The following is a 22,496-nucleotide window of genomic DNA, read 5'->3' as shown; positions in this document are numbered from 1 at the left end:
TTGTGCCACCTTTTCCTGGAATCCTTTCCTGACTCTCCTCTCCTTTTTGTCTCTGCATCATACACCTGCAGTGTCTATTCTTATCCCACCATTGTCACTGTAAATCCTCTAGTAAGCCATGAGCTTCTTGAGAGCAGGGATTGTGCCTTAGTTCTCCCTGCCTGCTTGGTTCTGGGTACTGAGCCTGGCAAACACTAGAAGCAAATGTCTCTTTCTAAGTATAAAGGAGATGCTCTCAAGTAGACTCCAAAGGGGAGGGAGGGAGAGAGAAGTATGGGTTTTTGTTTTTTTAAACCATCAACAATGTTTCTCATCCTTTAAAGATGAAAGTTTAGATTTATCCATGAGGGCACACTATTCCTTTATTTCTGGAAAACTTTAATGATCCTTTATGCAAAAGTGAGCTGTTATCCTCAATTGCAATGGGAGAGCTTCCAGAGACAATGTGGATCTAACCTGTTCTACATGAAAATAATAAGTGGTAGTCTTATGAAGAGGCATCCCCCAGATTATCATGCTACTGAGATACTGGCCATAAACTGAGAGTGAGGATGAAATGGGGTGTTTCCCTGAGTCAGTGGAGTAGGGATCTGGATCATATAGGCAGGAACTAGGCAAGAGCACTCATTTTGTAGGGATGCAAACTGGCTTAGCAGCACGGGCACAGGCTGGTTGTAAGGGCAGAGATAACCAGGAAGGGATCCCTGTAGGAGAACATGGCCAAAGGACTTGATAAAAGATGCCTATGGTGTCCAGTTGTTGTTTTTTTCCTGTGGTATCTATCCATTGTTAAGGCATCCCTAACTCCCTGTATCATTCTATCACCCCTAGTCTCCTATAAAGTTTTGTGAAATGTCACAGCCCCATCTTAACTGAACTCTGGGGGAATTAATATAGTGGCCAATGTCTACTGTCATAGAATAAACACAAAGACCTCCAAAATAGTCTAAAATAGAGACAGAGAGTATTACCCACCAGGTAAAGAAGAATCACATTCCTTAAGAAAAGTCAGTGAGTCTCCTGCAAGCTGAAAGTGAAAGGGACAGGTACAATATGGAGACAGGGAAGTTTTTTCAAATTTCTGATTAGTTCAAAAGTGGATTGTACAGTCTCTCTTCAGACTGGCTACTTTTCTTGTTTAGAATTATTGAGACACAGGTATGGTTCGAAACAGGTTTGGAATGGGCTGCATTAGGCTCTTAGGGGTTCCAGTGTTGCTCACTGGGCAAATTTGAACAGGCATGCTTGAGGCTTGGTGAAATTTTTATTTAATGTTTTTGTTGGAGTAAAACAGTCCACAGATTGTTTATAACAGTCTGAGTTTTGACACAGAAAGTGGCCACAGTTCAAGGTCAGATGTCAGTCCAAGGTGACAAGCAACAACCAGGGTAAATTACGAAATGTTTCAGGGTTCCTGAGAAATTCCTATGGCACCCTGGAGATGCTTACCTGGTAGAATATTAGGGACTCAGATGATGGATATTTGGCTATTAAAAGAGAGAGACTTCTGAACTTGGAGCGACTAGGGCTACCAGGGTTCCTGAGTATCACCCCCAAATAAAATTACCTTGAAACCCAGTTCCTCCCTACAATTAATAATATTGACTCTTACCTTTGTATCAGTTGAACTCAGGGAAAACATCACAGCAGAGTTAAAGGTGGGAAACTGGATCTATTCTGCATAAAGACAATCATGCTCTGAGTTACACACCAACACCCACAGATGCCGGTTTTGTCTACTTAAGCAATGCAAGGCTTCCATAATTTTCTTTTAAAAATATTATCATTTCCTTTCCTTGAAAAATTACCAGAGGTATTGTTCATTTTTTTTTTCAACACAATTGAAATCGTACATGGTAGGGAAGTTTTTAATTAGTCCATTCCGAGCAGGAACTGTGTGTGCTCACTGCAGTAGAAGCCTAATAAATTACTTCATAATCTCAACTGGAGGCTTTGTGTTGGAAAAGACTCATTAGTTTGCACCAGCAGCCAGCAGCTTCCTGTGAAAGGTCTTAGAAACATGCTGCAGTAGGTGTAGATCAAGTTGCTTGAGCAGAACTTCTGGGGCAGTGAAAACAAACAGGCCTGCATAGTAAGGGAAGCCATGCACATCCAAACTTCAGTGTCTGGGGACAAAAGAACTTTTGAAAATTGCATGCCAGCCCCTTCTGTCCAGTCCACATTTTCCTTCTCATAAAGCTTTTCTCCCCCATCCTCCCCACAAAAGGCTTGCTTACTTGCCTCTCTGATCATCCATATATATATATATATATATATATATATATATATATATATATATTAGTGTGGAGAAATCAAATGCTTGGAAATATTTGTCCCAGACTAGTAAGACAATGCTTATACAGTTCTGTTGAGATACACACACACACACACACACACACACACACACACACACACCACAGATAGATACGTAACACCAGTGGGCAAAATGTTATTAGCCCAGCTGATAATAATAGTTCCTCTCAGGGGGAGCATAGGATTTGATATGTTAGTAAGTCACTTGGAGGAAAGGTTGAGACCCCAAGAGGCATGTTCTAATGATAAGAGATGTTCTCTAAATTGCTTTCTAAGGAGAGAGGGTTTTGCTGATCTCAGGGTTCTAATATTGTTACACCCTGGTGGTTTCGTAAAGAACTTTGGTTGATTGTTGGGGTAGAATTGCTCTACAAAATAAAGAGGTGAGAATTTGAAACTGGGGGTGGAGGGTTCAGGGAGAGAGGTGCGAGCCAAGAAAGCCAAGCTTCCTAAGCAAGAAAGGAAAGAAGGAAAAATGTACTTCTTAGCAGAGCAGGAGAGGTGAGGTGTCTTAGGGGGATTTTGAAGTTATTTGCTATAGCATGTACATGATAAACTCCTCCCTCCATTTACCCTAGAAAACAGTTTCCCAGAAGCAGACCCTGAGGCTAGGATTCCTGTGCAAGGGGCTTATTAAGGAGGTGCTCCCAAGGGAGATGAAGAAGGGAATAGAGAAAATGAGACAGGGAAGAGGGAAAAGTCAAGCTAAAATATGATCCAGGCAAAATCCAGCAGCCTGACTCCACAGGGGAACTCTGGAGTCTAAGTACAGCTCAGTGTTGTCCCCACTGGTTGTAAGGGAGCTGGGCTCTCACACACCTGCACCTGTCAGTTATTGGTTAAGGGTGGGGTAGAGGAAGGGATAAATTCCCAAGCACTTCTGGAGACAGTGTCCACTGAGGAAGAATTGCACAAGGTGTTGCATGCAAGAAGCCCTAAAGGGGTAGGGAAGGCAGAGCACAAAATTGTAAAAGAGGAACTGAGGAGATCTGATACAACATTGATAGTGTCCACAACATAAATCTATAATAAAGTCTACATTTGCTCATCATTGATAAGTGTATGAATCCATTCTTTGTGGTAATTAAAAAAAAAACCCAATACATGCATTCAGGTCAAAATCTTTAGGGAATGAAAGCAGACTGTCCTTGTAGGTGCAGAGAATGAGGAACATCTGACATCTAGGTCTACAGGCTTTGGGAACCAATCTTACAATTGCATCCAAATATATTATGTATACTCATGAAGCTATACTGCTAATGCTATATTGAGGGAATTCCTGTTATCAAAATGTGATTTCTATGTGGGAGGTGCATGTATTCACATCTCTAATCATTTCTGTTAGTAAAATGTCCATTGCTCCTGCTTGCCCACCTAACAGACCAGCTCCAGCCCCTTGCTCCAGCTTTATCTCAGCCAAACTCCTGCCATGAGCTGATCCTCATCCACACTCCATGCCACTCTGGCACAGTGGCCACAACTAAACCTTAACATGCACCAGACACGGAGCCAATATTGGTTATGGGTGACACTTAATCCTAACAATAATTCCATGCCTTAGGTATTACTTTATTTCACAAGCGAGAATCCTGCGCTTGACTAGGTAAAGTCCAAGTTCTCCAAATGGGTAAGGGGGTAGGGCTGTATTTGGACACATGACCTGGTGACTGAAGAGTCAGTACTTTTAGCTGCTGTTCTCCTTTCTCCATGGACATTGCCTCCCCTTCTAAAGCCTTTCCCCATTTCAGAATGTCAAGACAAAATTCCAATGCTATATCCTCCATAAAGCCTTTTAAATTAGGCAGAATTCTTGGAGGGAAGGGATAGAAATCCAACAGACAAGAAAAGGAAAATTATTGGTTTGAACATTTGGGAAAAATACTGGCATGGTCTACATGTTCAAAGGGATTGCCATAGGAACCAGGGCTTAATAGGGACTTAATGCAGCTACAATCTTCATTCTACCTGTATAGTTTATTCTACACCTCCCTCCCAGCCCAATAACTCCAGGAATATGAGATACCTGTCTCTATCATTATCCATTTATCAACCCAGAAAGGTCCCTGATTGCCCCTATTTGGGTCATATGCTTAACCCCTGCCTTAATCTCAAAGTTCAAGGGAATGGAGTATTATGGTCAGTGAGACCAAGGAGATTGGTTTGTTACATGAGGAAGGGGGTGGGAAAAAACCACTCTGACCAGTTCACAACAATCGCTCCTACACTTCATTATATTTCCATAAAGATCCAGACAGAATTACTCTGTTCCACTTTCACTGGCATAAAGCAACCATTTATCTCACTCACAGACTCTATGGGTCAGGAATTTGGATGGGATACAGCAGGGATGGGTTCTCTCTGTTTCACAGCATATTAGGCTGTAGATAAAAGACTTGAAGCCAGGGGTTGGATTCATCTGAAGGCTCATTCACTCACGTGTCTGGCAGTTGATGCTGGCACTCAGCTTGAGGTTCAGTTCCTTTCCACATGGCCTCTCCATGTGGTCTCTCTGTGTCAGATGGTTCAGGTTTTCTCACAGAAAGGTGGCTGGTTTCCAAAGCTGAACATCCTGTGAGAGAAAGCCAGGTGTGAACTGTATTGCCTTTTCTAACCTAGCTTCAACCTGCCGCTTTCAATTTGTTGGAGCCTCACAAGCTTGCCCAGATTCAGAGATTGGGGAAGAGACTCTACCCCTTGATGAGATGTGGCAAAATTCTGGAAGAGAATGTGGGACCTGAATTATTGGTGTAGACATTTTTGGAAAATACAGACTGCCACACATTTTTCCCTGTGAATTCTCTTTGTCATATCTTCCCTAAATTATTATAAACTCTATGAGATATTCATTTTTGTATTTCTATGCAGTGCCTTGAGCAAGACCCTACACACAATAGGTCTTCAAAATATGTTGGTTGGCTAAATATATCTAACATAATGGCATCAAAGTTTTCCCACCAACTAACTGTGACTGTGAGAAGACATACAGCAACATCTCTGAGACGATTCACAAGCTGAGAACATTTCACTAAGTTATGGTTTCTAAACATTCTGGCTTAGCAGAAAATTACAAATAATTTTATTCAAATTATATCTAATGCAGAATCCCAGTATGTAAAACACATTTGGGGTGGGGAGAAGACAGGTGTGGAGAAGAGGGAACCCTGGTGCACTATTGGTGGTAATGTAAATCAATACAGCCACTATAGGAAACAGTATGGAGATTCCTCAAAAACTCAAAAGTAGGGGCACCTGGATGGCTCAGTTGGTTAAGCATCTGACTCTTGATTTTCGCTCAGGTCATGATCCCCCAGGGTTGTCGGATCAAGACCCATGTTGGGCTCTGTGCTGAGCATGGAGCCTGCTTAAGATTCTCTCTCTCTCTCTCTCTCTCTCTCTCTCTCTCTCTCTCTCGTAAAAAAAAAAAAAAAAAAAAAACTCAAAAGCAATACTACCATATGATCCAACAATCCCACTTTTGGGTATATATCCAATGGAAATGAAGACAAGCTCTTGAAGAGATAGCTGCATTCCCATGTTAATTGCAGCACTATTCGAATACCCAAGATATGGAAATAACCTAAGTATATGTCAACAGATAAATGGATAAATAAGATGTTGTATGCATATACAGTGGACTTTTATTCAACCATAAGAAAGAAGGAAATGCTGCCTTTTTTGACAACATGGATGAACCTTGAAAGCAGCATGCTAAGAAAAGTAAGTCAGACAGAGAAAGATAAATACTGAATGGTATCATTTATATGTGGAATCTGAAAAAAACAAACTAATAGAAACTGAGACTAGAATGGTGGTTACCAGGGGCTGAGGAGGAGAGAAGGGTCAGTGGGGGAACTGGGGAGACAGACAAAGAGTATAAACTTCCAGTTACAAGATAAATAAGTTCTGGGGATCTAATGCATCTAATGCATGGTGATTATAGTTAATAATACTGTACTATATACTTGAAAATGGCTAAGAGAATAGATCTTAAATGTTCTTAACACACACACACACACACACACACAAATGGTATTTATGTGATGTGATAGAGGTGTTGGCTAAAACTGTGGTGGTAATCATTTACAATATGTAAGTAAATCAACATATGGTACACCTTTAATTTACACAATGTTATATGCCAATTATATTTCAATAAAGCTGGTGGGGAAGGAAAAAAAATAGAAATGCTCTTTTTGAAGCAGGTATAAGAGGACTGGAGACCTCCCCACTTTTCTCTCCTCTCCCCCCCACCCAGCTGCCATCTCTTTTGATATTTTTAATCTTCTAGAATCTCTTCTAGAGTCTATCCCTTTTCTGAAGAACCTCAACCTCCTCCCCTTCACCACCACTCTCCCAGTCCATTTGGTTCACACAGAACTGACCCCAGTGTTCTAAAGATGGCAATGTGACCCAGACCTTCCCAAGAAGAGTCACCACGATTGGTTTGAAAAGGAGCACATGACCCATTCAGGGTCAATGAGACCCAATTGTAAGACTTCTTACTGAAAATATCAGGAAGGAAGATCGTCTTTGTTCTGGTGTTGCTCAGCCAATAGAATAAAAGCCTAAAGCTCTTGCTAGCCATCTTTGTTGCTTAAGAGGAGTCTGAGAATGAAACTGTAAAACAGAGGGAAGGTGAAACTAAGAGACAAGAATGAAAAAAGCAAATAATGTTGATAACATTATTTGAGCATCTGAATCCAGGCATGTCTGTTGCTAATATTAACCCTGGATTTTTCCAGACAATTTGAATTGTGTTTCTGTCACTTCTGAATTAAAGAATTGCAGCAAATACCCAGAACTGAAGGTTCTATGGAACACAGTTTGAAAAGCACTACAGTAGATTATCTCTAAGGCCCCTTGCCTTGCATGAGCCTCTGGAGGTATAGATCTTTCAGCGTTTCACCTTTTGTCACTATAGCACTATAGCATGGGAAATGCATTGGTTTCTCAGAAATTATAGCCACGAGGACACCAGGAAAATGCTTGTGGACACACACAAGGCTCACTTATGATCCCATCTGGCATTTGCTCTAAGGCAACCCAAACTTTCTGTTTCTAGGATTGAACTTAGTAGATACAGAAGCATTTAATCATATATAAATTCTATATTAAAAAGCCATATATCTTCTGTAGGAAGAACTGCATCAACGGACCTCCAAAATTTTGTTAACTGTGGAATCAGGAGAGCAGAACACATACTTAAATGTCCATTTTAGCAGAAGAAAAGGAAGAGGCTCACCAACCAAATCTGACTGGCTAAATGTGCTGGTTTCTGCCACGCCCTTAGCAAAGACTGGTTCACTCATCATGGGGGGTGAGGGGCTGGTAGTCTCTCACACACACTCTTAGACATGCTTTAGGAGTTGAAAGCAAACCCTGGTGCTTTTTAGTACTTCTATTAAGATGCCTGGAATATGTCTTTGAATTTTTCGCACCCTACAGGGGGCCATTTATAGTTTTATATCAAAAACATGGAACCACATGAAAACCACAAACGAATCTCGCAACCCAGTCAATGTTGACCACTGCAGGATCTGATGTCTTTGGCAAAGGGTGTTATTCCAGCCTATCTTAGGGCTCAAAGGACTTTTGGTGCTGAGTCACGCAGTTAGTCAAGTTGGATGCTTTGCCTGTGCACGATACCGTCTCTACTTGTTTTCCTGTACTTATTTCAAAGACACTTCATAATACAGGAAGATTACCACGAAGATGATTTCTAAATGGCATTTAAATAGGAGCCCATACTCTTTTTCTGTGCTTTTCCTAAGTTACCTTTGTACCATTTCTATCTGCAAATGGTATCGCAGAAACATCTGTGTTTTAAATTGAGTCCCTATCACTTGCAAGAATTCCTCTCTTTTTTCTCTGCTGCCTCATCCTGCCTGGAGTCAGACTCAGTTATGTCACAGTCATTTTCAGGAATGCAGAGAATTCTGCCAGAGGCTCAGGATTAGAACTTTCCCATACAGAACAATATCATTTTCAGGGCAATTACTGTTAGAATCATACACCTCAAAGTGAACATGAGGAGGAGGTGATGAGGGAAGAAAGGTCCAGAGGCTCAGCTTCAGGAGCCTGGTATAGAGGCCCCTCTCACTCATGAAAAGGGACTAGGCAGGGCCCAACACATAACAGGTACTCAATAAGTGCCAAATGCATGAATGAATCGGTGACTAGAAGGATGACATAAAACATGCAATTTTCCCCACTTTGGTGATTTCACATAGAAGTCCAATAGTGGAAGAGGGAGAAAGGATATTTGATCACCTGTTGTCTCTGTGGAGATAAATGTGAGGATACAGAAATAATTTCCTAAAGATTATTATCCCAGATCATTACCTTACTGATGCTTAGAATCAAAGAACATCAACATTGGAAAGGACCTTATATGAAAAAATTTTCTTTTAAATATCTACAACTGGCCCTGAAGTTCTCTAAACTGGGTTTTTATGAGCATATTGTAGAATATTAAGAGGTATTTATTTATTTATTTATTTATTTTCAATATATGAAGTTTATTGTCAAATTGGTTTCCATACAACACCCAGTGCTCATCCCAAAAGGTGACCTCCTCAATACCCATCTCCCACCCCCCATCAACCCTCAGTTTGTTCTGTTTTTAAGAGTCTCTTATGCTTTGGCTCTCTTCTACTCTAACAAGAGGAATTTTTTGGAGAAAGAACTACAAGTTTTGGAAGCAATATGGAAAACAAGAAAATAGGCATCTTACTGCCAGATTCTCATTGTCTGTTTTTTTTTTTTTACAAACAATATTTATCATTTAAAAAGTAGAGGTCTGCATCTTCCCTCCCCTCAGGCACAACTTGTCTCTCTCATAGGCTTTATTGGCTATTGTTTATTATAAATCTCTAAGGGGCAATAAAGTGAATAATGTTTATCAAACTTTTTTTTAATGTTTATTTATTCTTGAGAGAGGGAGACAGAGCATGAGTGGGGCAGAGGCAGAGCAAGAGAGGGACACAGAAAGGCTCCAGGCTCTGAGCTGTCAGCCCAGAGCCCAATGCGGGGCTCGAACTCATGAGCCGTGAGATCATGACCTGAGCCTAAGTCGAACACTTAACCGACTGAGTCACCAAGGTGCCCCTATCAAACATTTTTAACACAGAATCACTTCTTTTAACATTTCTTCTATTGCTATTACAAGAGTCTTTGATACATGCTTTTGGAAAGGCTATCCTACAACAAAATCCCCATTATATATTTCTTTTTATTTCATCTATGGATATATTCAGCAAAGGAATAATATATTCTCTTCCTCTTCTTTTTCAAGCTCTTTCCTTCCTAATAACATAATACTAAGACTATATTAAAATATTTTGGCTCTCCCTGAGTTATTTAATGAAATATGAATATATACAATGGACTACTACTTGGCATGAGAAAGAATGAAACCATGCCATTTATAGCAACGTGGACGGAACTGGAAGGTATTATGTTGAGTGAAATAAGGCAGTCAGAGAAGGACAGAATCATATGTTTTCACTCATATGTGGACCTTGAGAAACTTAACAGAAGACCATGGGGGAAGAGAAGGGGTAAAATAGTTACAAACAGAGAGGGAGGGAGGCAAGCCACAAGAGACTCTTAAATACAGAGAACAAACTGAGGGTGGATGGGTGGGTGGGGGTGAGGGAAAAATGGGTGATGGGCATTGAGGAGGGCACTTGTTGGGATGAGCACTGGGTGTTGTATGAAAGCCAATTTGACAATAAATTATATTCATTAAAAAAGGAAATATGAATAAAAATACCATCGGCTTTTTTTAACTAGCAAAGATTATTCTAATGTTCATATGGAAGAACAAACAAAAACAATGATGAGATAAAGAAGAAATAGGGGTTGTCACCATCACATGTCAAAACATATTATAAAGATAAAATAATTAAAACTATGTTGAACCCACAAACGTATGGCCAACTAATCTTTGACAAAGTAGGAAAGAATATCCAATGGAATGAAGACAGTCTCTTCAGCAAGTGGTGCTGGGAAAACTGGACAGCAACATGCAGGAGAATGAACCTGGACCACTTTCTTACACCATACACAAAAATAAACTCAAAATGGATGAAAGACCTAAATGTAAGACAGGAAGTCATCAAAATCCTCGAGGAGAAAGCAGGCAAAAACCTCTTTGATCTTGGCCGCAGCAACTTCTTACTCAACACGTCTCCAGAGGCAAGGGAAACAAAACCAAATAATGAACTACTGGGACCTCATCAAAATAAAAAGCTTCTGCACAGTGAAGGAAGCAATCACAAAACTAGAAGGCAACTGACAGAATGGGAGAAAATATTTGCAAATGACATATCAGATAAAGGGTTTGTATCCAAAATCCATAAGGAACTTATCAAACTCAACACCCAAAAAACAAATAATCCAGTGAAGAAATGGGCAAAAGACATGAATAGACACTTCTCCAAAGAAGACATGCAGATGACCAACCGACACATGAAAAAATGCTCACCATCACTCATCATCAGGAAAATGCAAATCAAAACCACAATGAGATACCACATTACGCCTGTCAGAATGGCTAACATTAACAACTCAGGCAACAACAGATGCTGGCAAGGATGAGGAGAAAGAGGATCTCTTTTGCATTGTTGGTGGCAGCAGCCACTCTGGAAAACAGTATGGAGGTTCCTCAAAAAACTAAAAATAGAACTACCCTACGACCCAGCAATTGCACTATTAGGTATTTATCCAAGGGATACAGCTATGCTGTTTTGAAGGGACACATGCACCCCCAAGTTTATAGCAACACTATCAACAATAGCCAAAGTCTGGAAAGAGCTCAAATGTCCATCGATGGATGAATGGATAAAGAAGATGTGGTATATACATATATGTATACAATGGAGTATTACTCGGCAATCAAAAAGAATGAAATATTGCCATTTGCAACCATGGGGATGGAACTGGAGGGTATTATGCTAAATGAAATTAGTCAGAGAAAGACAAAAATCATATGACTTCACTCATGTGAGGACTTTAAGAGACAAAACAGATGAACATAAGGGAAGGGAAACAAAAATAATATAAAAACAGGGAGGGGGACAAAACAGAAGAGACTCATAAATATGGAGAACAAACATAGGGTGACAGGAAGGGGTGTCAGAGGGGGGATGGGCTAAATGGGTAAGGGGCATTAAGGAACCGACTCCTGAAATCATTGTTGTACTATATGCTAATTTGGATGTAAATTTAAAAATAAATAGATAAATAAAATTAAAAAATTTTAAAAAAAAACCAAGTTGATACTGGCACATGACCACATCAGCAGATAATAGTGGAACAGAGTAAAAAGCCCAGAAATGGAACAAATATGCAGGACACGCACCTGAAATCAGTGGGGAAAATGTGAGTCATGCACTATACAGAATTGGGACACTGAGTAGCCATTAAGACAAAAATAAAGTTGGATCCATACTTAACATTTTATGCCAGAATAAATTCCAAATGTTCCTAATGGGCAAAAGATTTAAGTGTAACAAATGAAATCATAAAAGCACTGAAAGGAATTATGGAATAATTGTTTTATAATCTTAGAGTGAGAAAGACCTGACTATCATAAAAACCCAAAAGCCATAAAAGAAATGAATGAAAAATTTGACTACAAAAAAAAAAAAAATTGAAGATTCTACATGGCAAAACCCATCAAACTGGGAAAAAAGTTTGACAGAGGAAGAGTCAATTCCCTAGTGTAGATGAGCTCCAACCGATCAAAAAAAAAAAAAAAAAAGACTAAAACTGCAATAGAAAAAATAAACAAAGGATATGATCACTCCACGGGGAAGGAAATATACATCTCTTAAAACATCAGAAAACACAATCAACCTCCTCCATAATAAGAGATTCAATATAAACTATAGTGAGATATCATTTATCATAGTATGTATAGTAAACTCTATGTAGAGAAAAAGGTTAGAGGGGAGAACGCAGTAGGTGCTGGCATATACATAAAATACATCTGCAGGGGCACCTGGGTGGCTTGGTGGGTTAAGCTCTTGATTCTTGATTTTGGCTCAGGTCATAATTTCACAGTTGTGGGATGGAGCCCCATATCGGGTCCATGCTAAGCACTCTCTCTGCCCTTCTTTCCTGCTAGCACTCTCTCTCTCGCAAAATAAATAAACACTAAAAAAAAAAAGAAAAGAAAAGAAAAAGAAAGAAAGAAATCTTAAAAAAAAACCCATACATCTGCATATTTTCCCAAGAAAATCTTAACACTGTTGCTTGTAGGGAAACCTGGTAGGTGAGAGACAAGGAAAGAAGAGAGACCTCACTGTCTTTTTTTTTTTTTTTTTTTTTTTTGTACCTTTAGAATTTTGAATCATGAATGACTTTGAAATGTGAAAACAATAAAGAAAGAAAGTTGGAGCTAAAAAAAAAATCTATTTTTATTCTCTTTTTTCTACTCCAGGCTCAGCTATGGTTGGCCTCTTCCACTGTCCTCCTCTGGCTTCCCTGGCTCCTTTAAGAACTGTAAGGGCGGCTCAGTCTTCATGAGACCCAGGGCTGGTTTCATAGCTCACAAAATGAAAGTTGTTCTCAGAACATCTCCACGTGATTTCAGAACACATTTTAATGTGATGTTTCTGACAGAGCAGCTTTGGCTTCATTTAGCAGAATATTTGAGCATTTTAGTCTAAATACAGCAGTTGGATTCCTAGAATAAAGGGTAGTGAAGGGATGCAAGTATGGAAAATGTGGGAAGAGACTGGTTTTCTAGGTGCACATATTAAGTTTAAAAACGTAAATTTCATTTCATTTTATTTTTTTAATGTTTATTTATTTTTGAGAGAGAGAGAGACAGTGAGAGCAGGGGAGGGGCAGAGAGAGAGGGAGACACAGAATCTGAAACATGCTCCAGGCTCTCAGCTATCAGCACAGAGCCTGTCTCGGGGTTCAGACTCCGGAATGGCAAGATCATGACCTGAACCAAAGTCAGACACTTAACCAACTGAGCCATCCAGGTGCCCCTGTAAATTTTATTTTTTACATAATTCTTCTGATTAGACTTTACAACATAAGTCATATTTATCTCAACTCAGATTATATGCTTTGCTTTTTGTCTCTTAACTTTTATCTGATAAAATCTGATTACTTTCCTCACAGCACTGAGTGAAGAGTGTAGGATGTTAGGGTGAAGGGTATTGTTTGGCATAAATAATCTGCTTGCTAGGTATTGAAGGAATACCAGGTGACCTCCTTCCCTCTGTATTTGACCCTGTTGCCTATTTCTGGTAGGATTCAATACAACAGTCCATTTCAGACTCTGAAAAGACATGTGGGATCAGGATAGTTTCTAGTAACATATATTAAGCTCCCCAGGAGGTTAAAGAGAACTAAGGGAAGACTCAGAATAGCAGAGGCCAAACTGGCTTATAGTCTTAGGAAATAACATGAGAGCTTGCCAGCATAATGAGGGCAAGTAATCCAAACTCAGTTCAACCAAACAAAATTACAAAAAGTTATACAAGTTAAGCCTCCCTCCACAATACACAATTATGTTGTAGTTCAACCTCCCATTTTAAAAAGCAAAACACATCATTTAACGGCCATTCTCAGCTCCCAGTCCAACTCTCCCTGCATAACTATAATAATCCCCAATCTTTTAAGCAACAAGGAACCAAGAGAGAAAAGAGATTTAAAACAGCAAGCACAAGCTTTGTTTCCAATGTGAAGGAAACACATCTAATCATTCTTCTTGTGGACATCTCACATCCTGTGCTATTCAGTACCTGCCTTTGACATTGGAAGTGTCCTCAGGTGGATCCAGACTTTTCTGACATTTTGAAACATATCAAATAGGTCCATATCAACTATGGAATTTCTTCTTTTATCCAATGTTCACATCTCATTCGCAAATCACAACTGTTTGAGAAAAAAATCCTCCAAAAAAAAAAAAAAAGACAGTTTGGAGTCCACTGATCTAGACTATACAAGCACTATAACGGGAAGGCAGATAATGACAGAATGGCCTCACCCTGCAGGCAGGGTCCTGTGGGACTTAGAGAGCTCCAAGCCCTGAGGATGGAAGAACACAACCTGCTGAGAGTTTGAGATAGCTGGTGACCTCAGATCCCCTGCTCTCACCACTATCCCCCTATTGAGTCTCCCCTCAAGTATATAAAGTATTCCCAACAGGATGAATACTGTTAGTACTGATGAGAATTCTACTCTCTTTTTCTCTTGTTCCCAGGTAAAGGATCTTCCCCCAAAGGAAGCCATTTTGGAGCAAATACCACCAGTTCTCTCCCTCCTTACTCTAGTTCTTCCATATGGGAAAGTCACTTATCTGATTGATGAAATGGGGATATCCTGACTTCAACTGGTTCACATTCCCCAGAGAGTGGGGCCCTGATGTAGAATGAGAACAGTGGGGGCCTTTGCCTTCTTGTTTTCTCTGTTTCAGACTTGCTCTGAGCCCATGCACAGTGGGTACCTGTGCTTCTGATCTGCATCCAGGAAGCAACCAAGTGCATCTCTGTTCTCTGGCTCCAGGTTTCCAGCTTGCCTCCCCCACTCTGCTCTTCCCTTTTTCTGGGATGCTCTCTCTTTCTCTTGCATTTGACAAGATATGAAGTAGGCTCCCTTCAGGCACCTGGCAGGGTATGTGGACCTGGAGTTCTCTGCGTAGATTCATCCTTTCTGTCAAATGAGTCCTCAGGTCTAGGCTGAGGTGGAAGGGAAGTAGTAGTAAGTTTCACTCTGCCCCAAGTCCAAGCTGTGTTCTCCAATGTGATGGATTAGAAGCCCTTTATCTTGGACAATACATCTGATATTATACTTTAAGTTAAGACACTAAAAAAGTGTCTATTTCTAGAATTGTTAGCATACAAAATGGGAAAGAGGTTAGTCTCCCGATAATCTCCAGCATTCACCATAAAGTTTGCACACTTGTGAGATCCTTTTGCCTTAAATGGATCATGGTGCTCTCCTGTCCACCTAGCAAGGGTATATGGGTGTATTAACTGCCCCAGAATTATTGGAAAGAGAAAAATTATGGTCATTATATTATAGCTTAGTGCTTCCAGCAGGAGGCCTGTGTGAGTATCAATAACCTAACCCGGGAAGAAGGTAGGCATTGGAGTCAGCCATACTTCAGTTTGAATTTTAACTCTTCTATTTACTGTATAACTCTGGACAAGTTAAGTTCTCTGATCCCATTTCCTCACCAACAAATGGGAATAGTAATTCTTTTCCTGTGGTTTTTTTTTTTTTGTGAATTAAATTAAATCATATACATTATCATATCATATGAATTAAATTAAATCATATACATTAAGTGCTTAGCATATAGCCAGTGCCCCCCAAATTAAGCCTGTTAATATTTCTATGTAGCTATAACTGGTAACACGTGGGGCTCTCCTTGGGTCTGCTCCTCTATATTAATTCCAATAGTAATATCTGCAATCTCAAATACAGAGCTGTAAACCCAGAAGACCCAGCCTCTGCTTGCTAAGCATGTGGGGCTATAACCCATCCCCCATAAAGAAGAGGGTTTGTCCTAACAGCAGGGGGTGGGGAATGTAGCAAGTAAGCTTGAAATCTATGGGTCTTTGGGTGGTGGTGAAACTCCTGAGAGAGCCTGGCACAGTGAGGAGGGGTTGCTGAGCCAGGGACAGCCTTTGGCAACAGCATCAAGAAAGACAGCTGAGGGGGAAGGCACTGGCAGCTGTAAGGTGTGGGAGGGCAGGTTGGCCATTGCTAAAGCACCAGCAGTAATTTCTGAAGCAGTTGTGGTGTAGCCTATTTGCCAACTAAGGCTATGCTTCTGGAGCAGCTCAGCACGGCCTTGGCCTGGATCCTTTTCAGATGGCAACAGCTACAGCAGTGAGATCCGAACTACTTCAGGACCAGTGATGGGTACCACTGATAGGAGTTCTGTCTGTGTGGACCACAGGGAGGACAGCTCAGGGATAGGGGTGTGGTAGTGATGGTTAGCAGCCTCACAGTTTGTTTCACAAGTGTATTCATTTTTTAGCACTGCTGTAACAAAGTACCACAAACAGGTTAGCTTAAAAAACAACAAAAATGTATTTCTTCACAGTTTTAGAGACTAAATGTCCAAGTTTAAGGTAACAGCAGGGTGTTTCCTCCCAAGAGCCAGGAGGGAAAAATCTATTCCCTCTCCTGGCTTCTGGTGGTTTGTCGTCAATCTTTGGTGTTTTTTGGCTTATAGTTGCATTATCATGATCTCTGCCTTCATCATCACATGACATTCACCCTATGTGCATGTCTATTTCTGTGTACAAATTTCCCCTTGTTATAAGGACTCTAGTCATACTGGATTACAGCTCACCCAAATGACCTTATTCTAACGTGATTACTTCTAGAAAGATCTTATTTGCAAATAAGGTCATATTCTGAGGTACTGGTAGTTAGGACTTCAACATATCTCTTTGAGGGTCACAGCTCAACCCATAACAATAAGATAGCCTCAGAGGCATCAATGGGGTCATTCTTGGAATTCTGTGGAGTTATCCCTTAGACAAGAGAATTACATTCTTGGGGGTTCTATTCCCATCCCATGCGGAGATAGTGTACCCAGGCATTTAGACAGGCATGTACCTGTGCACTGTAGGATCAGCATCTCTGGCCTCTATCCATCTGATATTAATAGAGGCCCCTCCTCCGCTGTGACAACCCAAAATGTCTCTAGATATTTCCCCCAGTTGAGAACCACTGCTTTGGATAATGAGATAGTTGAACTATTTCAACCATCAAAACTTAAGAACCATCTGAAACAGATAAAAAGAGTAACACTCAATGAAGCTATCTTCAGATGGTCACCAACTCTAATTCTAAAAAGGTTTTTTGGGGGAGATAAATTCCTATGCAAGGGGTTAATCTGATTATCAATTATGTCTACAATCATAGCAGCCTTGGACAAAATAGACTCTGCTCTAGGAATAAGACAGGAAATTTTGTGGAGACCTCCCATCTTTAGACTATAATTGGTTGATAAACCACATGTCAAGAACCATACAGGTAAGAGTACAGAGATGTGGAGGGTTTGTGGGGTCTTGCTAATGGTTCCTTTATCACAGGCCTTCCCAGGTTACCTCCACAGTAAAGTCCTGGAAGTTTGGAGGGATAGTTACTAACAAAACAACCTAGCATTTACTGAGAACCCTACTGGCACAAGGCATTTTATATATAGTCATTTTACTTCCATTATCGTATTTTTAAAAAGATTTAAATAATCTCTACACCCAACGTGGGGCTCTAACTTTCAACCCTGAGATCAAAAGTTGCAAGTTCCATCAAATGAGCCAGCCAGACACCCCCATTATCTTATTTAATCCTCACAAAAATCTTAGGAAGGATTATTATTATCTTCATCTCACAGATAAGAAAAGTGAGACTCAGAGAGATTAAATACAAGTTCCCACAGCTAGTAGGCAGCCGATCCTAGGTGTGAATCCAGATGTGTTAGCTCCAAATCTCATGCTCTTTCTGCTACATGAAACCTTCAGGAAAAGTGGACCTCCTGGGACCACTCATTTCATGATAGTCTCAATCGAGCCTTACCCAGCTACATGATTCCTCCAAGATGGCAGAGAGTCCATTCCCCTAGGCAAACTCTAGGTCAGAAAATCACACGTCCCCAGGTTCGATAAGCCTCAGGAAGGTCCTAGTATCTCTATCCGGAAAAGGGGATTGGAACAGTCTTCTTAGAACTGATTCCTTAAGGGATCTGGGCCAACAGAACTGCTAGAAACATTCTTAGGGAAGATGCAAGAACTTCCTGTTCTCCAGCTCCTTTTTCTGGCTTCTAAGGGATAGGAATTTTTCAACTTTATTAACCAATCATCACTCACCTGGACAGTGAACCACCTAGCAGATAAATCACATTCCATCTGTGTTTTTTTTTTTTTAACATTTATTTATTTTTGAGACAGAGAGAGACAGAGCATGAACGGGGAGGGTCAGAGAGAGAGGGAGACACAGAATCTGAAACGGGCTCCAGGCTCTAAGCAGTCAGCACAGAGCCCGACGCGGGGCTCGAACTCACATACCGCGAGATCGTGACCTGAGCCGAAGTCGGACGCTTAACCGACTGAGCCACCCAGGCGCCCCTCCATCTGTGTTTTTAATTAGACCAGTGGTTCTCACCTTATAGAGTAAGTACATCAGAATCACCTGGAGGGCTTTGCAAAACACAAATTACTGAGCCTCACACCTATAATTTCTGATTTAGTAGCTCTGGGATTGGACCTGATAATTTGAATTTCTAACAAGTTCTTGGTGATGTTGATGCTACTGATCCAAAGGACCATACTTTGATAATTACCTTATTAACTCATGGATAGAGAAGACCACTTCATGGTACTTAGAGACAAAGTTCCTCTACCTTTTCTCCATGCCAAGGCACATATTCAGACAAGTTTACTTTATGAATCCAAGTTACGTCTTCACAGCCCAACAGAACTTAGGAATTCAACAGAACAGGATGAGGAGAGCTTAGGGCAGGGAATCCATCCTACAGGAATGACCTCCTCCTTACAGTGGGGTTCTTCTATTTCCTTTGGGGGATCCAGAAAAACCAAGACATTCTTGTCCAGCCATGTAGCAGCATTTCCCACTTGCAGAGCTGAAAGGCCATCCGTCATGATTGCCCCCTTCCCAACTCCCTGCCAGCACCCCTCCCCAGAACAACTCTCCTTCAACAACTTTCTAGTTAGGAACAGAGTGTTGTTCTAGCTTGCTGCCCATCTTGAAAACACACAGGGACCCATGAAGGGACACATGGATCAAGAAGCAAAGTTATAACTACTGTTATATAGTCTGTAGGCAGAGGGCCAGTAACCCTTGCTGGAAAGAAAATCATTCAGAGAGCCCGGCAAAGCAAGTGTCAATACATGGGTCAGAGACCCAGGAGTCAAGGATGATATTGACATATGGCATTTAAATGCCCCTGTGTTGAGTCCTTTGGAAATCCTAGGACTAGTCCTCTGCCATCTCTCTTCCTGATAAATAGGGACAAGATGCTAAGCTGACACTAAAGGTGTCCAAACAGGGATTCAAGTTTTCAGGACTGATAAAAGGCCCAGTCTTTTATTTCAGTTGGACATCAAAGGTACACCCACAATGACACATCATAACCTGCTTGGCTTGTTAAAGGTATTTTCATCATGTCATCAGAGATTCTGAATTTGCTCTGCTGGAAAACGGCTTGCAGACAAATTTAAGTAAAAATCTCTGTTATCTAGATATCCATCACCAGTCTACCCATAAGCCAGGGAATTCTTCCTTCAAGTGGTATCTTGAGGTATGAAGAACCAGGTGAAAATGCCAGAGGCTACGGTATAAAACTTTGAAAGGATGGAGCAGAAAGCAAATCCACAGACTGAAACAGACATGCATGTGCCAAGGGCATAGGTTAATATTACCATCATTAAAAGCAGTGTGGAAAATCAGGGAGATGATTTAATCATACTCTGGCCCACTGGTATTGAGAACAGAGGCAAGGCAAGAAGAGTGTCAGCTTTGGGGAGCCTGGGTGGCTCAATGGGTTAAGCATCCCATTTCGGCTCAGGCCATGATCTCACGGCTCATGGGTTCAAACCCCACATAGGGTTCTGTGCTGACAGCTCAGAGCCTGAAGCCTGCTTTGGATTCTGTGTCTCCCTCTCTCTCTGTCTCCCCGCCCCCGCCCCCCCCCCCCCTTGCACTCTGTCTCTATCTCTCTCTCATAAATAAATAAACATTAAAAAAAATTTTTTTTAAGAATAGTGTCAGCTTTAATACTGGTCAAGCTGGATTTAAAAGTAAAGCTGTTTAAAGAAGATGCCTCCCACTACATACTTCCAGGTCTGTTTGTGGGGTTCTGATGTGAGACAGCTGGGTCTGCAGAATAGGTACTTCCCCAACCTACAGTGTGGAGTGTCACAGAGCATCTAACACCCACAGATTGCAGGAAAGAATCACAGAGAGAAAAAGTCTCTAGGCTGCCTCTAAAATAGTGATATCCAACCAGGCTGCAGGTTAGAATTATGTGAGCTTTTAAAACCTCTGAGGCCTAGGCAATACCGATTGCCTCGGAATCTTGAGGTCAGACCAGGCACTAGTACATACTTAAAAGCTCCCAGGTAATCCCAGTGTGCAAGTGAGGCTGAGAAACAGTGCTCTGGGGCTACCCTTAACCCAGGTGTGTTTACAAAAAGTAAAGTTGAAGCAGAAAAAGAGAATCTGCATGGTCTTGGGTAGGCAGTCCTCACAGATTGGGTCAAGATCAGCAGAAACTTTTCCTCTGTGAGTCTCTTCAATCCGGTAAGTCACCCTTGCCAGAAGAGGAAAGTGAGGGGGAAGAGACAGGCAGGGGCCTTCTCCCCATGATGTCTGTCAGCAAAATGCCTACTCTGCAGGCCAAGGCAAAAGTATGGAGAGACAAAGAGTATGCCAGCCCACCTAACAACAGTCATAACAGCTATGTTGACTCAACTCCCACTGTGCACCAGGAGCAGTTCCATCTACTTTTGTACATTTAAACTTTGGAACAATCTTGTGAGGTAGATCTAATTATCCCCATTTTACCAATGAGGAAATGGAGGCTTGGAGAGGTTAAGTCACTTGCCAAGTTGAGGGAAGTAACTGAATCACAGTGCCGGTTCGTCTGGCTGTGGAGTCTATACTTGTCCTGTCATACACAGCTAGTTATTCTTCTACAGAACAGAGAGAGAAACCGAATCCCCAGAGAGTTCAAACTGTGTGTGTGTGTGCGTGTGTGTGTGAGCGCGCGCGTGCGCACATGCACGTAGCAGGGTGAGGATCTGTACTTCATTTGGGTACTTCAAATGCTGTAATTCTTCTTTTAAATACCCACACATATACCCATAAAATATTGTCTTTCCACTAGACAAGGCACACAAAATTTGGGTGTAGTAGTCTACCTAGATAACTGGAGTGATGTTCTGTGTGTAGAAAAGTCTATGATGTCAAATGATGGGTTAAGTCTTCCTAGTGCCAGGAATTTACCCAACCAGAACTCCATTAATATTGGTGGTTTTCCTCTTGCTTTTAGGGGCTGCAAAAGAAATGCTGGGTTTTTTGTTTGTTTTCTTCTGTTTTGTTTTGATTTTTTTAATATTTAATTTTGAGAGAGAGAGAGAATGGTAAGGAGCAGAGAGAGAGGGAGACACAGAATCTGAAGCAGGTTCCATGCTCTCAGCCATCAGTGCAGAGCCTGATGTGGGGCTTGAACTCACGAGCTGCGAGATCATGACCTGGGCCAAAGCTGGACGCTCAACTGACTGAGCTACCCAGGTGCCCCTAGAAAATGGTATTTAAAACCAAGTTGTGGGCACCAGGGTGGTATTGACATACATTTTTTTTGTAATCTCTTTAATATCTACTTTAAAAGAACACAGGTGTATTCTCATACCTGCTTTTGTATTCAATTTGTTATGATACAATCTTTTTTTAAAAAATTTTTGGGGCGCCTGGGTGGCTCAGTTGGTTGAGCGTCTGACTTCAGCTCAGGTCATGATCTCACACTCCATGAGTTCGAGCCCCGTGTCGGGCTCTGTGCTGAAAGCTCAGAGCCTGGAGCCTGCTTCAGATTCTCTGTCTCCCTCTCTCTCCACTCCTCCCCTGCTCATGCTCTGCCTCTCCCTGTCTCAAAAATAAATGAAAACATTAAAAATTTTTTTAATGTTTTAATGTTTATTTATTTTTGAGAGAGAGAGACAGACAGAACATGAGTGGGGGAGGGGCAGAGAGAGAGGGAGACAGAGAATCTGAAGCAGGCTTCAGCAGCTGTCAGCACAGAGCTCGATGTGGGGCTCAAACCCACAAGCTGTGAGATCGTGACCTGAGCCGATGTCAGACGCTCAACAGACTGAACCACCCAGGTGCCCCAAGAAATGCCATGTTATATAGATTTTCCCTGAATCTCTTCTCGGCTTTTTGGCTAAGATCAAGTGTATATACATTTTCCCTGAAGCTTCCTCGAGTGTGAGAGTCTTGGCATTTGGGTAGAGATTTCATCATCTGGGCCCCCTGCTAACTGCAATGGAATCATTCAAACCTCCAGGCTGTTGAAAGCTCCTTGTCAAGGACCTGTGGACACTCTGTTTTGCCAAAGGGTATGCTGTTTGCAAGTCAGCAAAAGGAAGGTTTCTGTACTTCTCAAATGTCCTAGCAGAAAT

At 41.3% G+C, this 22,496-nt stretch overlaps 1 long non-coding RNA gene across 1 annotated transcript in view; it reads right to left on the bottom strand.

Annotated features, from left to right (window-relative positions):
• Window positions 1-1,360: 1,360 nt before the first annotated feature.
• Window positions 1,361-22,496, bottom strand: part of LOC131491788 (uncharacterized) — a 138,858-nt gene continuing 117,722 nt past the window's right edge. Inside the window, exons 4-5 of the long non-coding RNA XR_009251641.1 lie at window positions 4,750-4,882; window positions 1,361-1,677 (exon numbers count right to left, since the gene is read on the bottom strand). This is a non-coding gene — a long non-coding RNA (uncharacterized LOC131491788). The remainder of the gene's footprint in view (window positions 1,678-4,749; window positions 4,883-22,496) is intronic.

The sequence above is a fragment of the Neofelis nebulosa genome, chromosome 12 (assembly GCF_028018385.1).
Source record: "Neofelis nebulosa isolate mNeoNeb1 chromosome 12, mNeoNeb1.pri, whole genome shotgun sequence".
Lineage (NCBI taxonomy): Eukaryota > Metazoa > Chordata > Mammalia > Carnivora > Felidae > Neofelis > Neofelis nebulosa.
Note: the sequence above shows the minus strand (reverse complement) of the source record. Positions and strands in the feature narration are given on the sequence as shown.